Source organism: Stigmatopora argus, chromosome 15, assembly GCF_051989625.1.
Source record: "Stigmatopora argus isolate UIUO_Sarg chromosome 15, RoL_Sarg_1.0, whole genome shotgun sequence".
Taxonomy (NCBI): domain Eukaryota; kingdom Metazoa; phylum Chordata; class Actinopteri; order Syngnathiformes; family Syngnathidae; genus Stigmatopora; species Stigmatopora argus.
In genome coordinates this window covers 6,468,918-6,469,402 of record NC_135401.1, presented here as the reverse complement: position 1 = coordinate 6,469,402, position 485 = coordinate 6,468,918, and positions in this window count along the sequence as shown.

The window sequence follows — 485 nt, the reverse complement described above, 5'->3', positions numbered from 1 at the left end:
TCCCACGTTGACCACAGCGCACAATGAATAAATGCCTTCTACTGATAGTGCTCTTTTATGAACTGCGTTTCACCGCGTATGACTCACTCAGCTTGGCAGCTCCGTCGTCAATCCGGTAGGGCCACTGCCTCCTGCGGCCTTTGGTGGGCTACAAAGATCCGGACCTGAACCCGCAATGGCACTTGACCAGTGCCGACATTAAGCTTTATTCTATAGCCTCCCTAAGTAATTTGTAGAAGTAATATTATTTTTATTGTTGACTGATTCATTTATTTTTACAAAACATCAACAGTTCTCATTAAAAAAAAGACCATTTATAGTAAGGATTTTATTTGTTCAAAAAGTGCCTATCTATAGTAGGGCTATTTTTTGTCCAAAAAAAAGACAATGTATAGTAAGGCTTTTATTTGTTAAAACACGGCAATGTATAGTAAGGCTTTTTTCTTTAAAAATGACAATGTAGAGCACCTGTGTCAAAGTGGCGG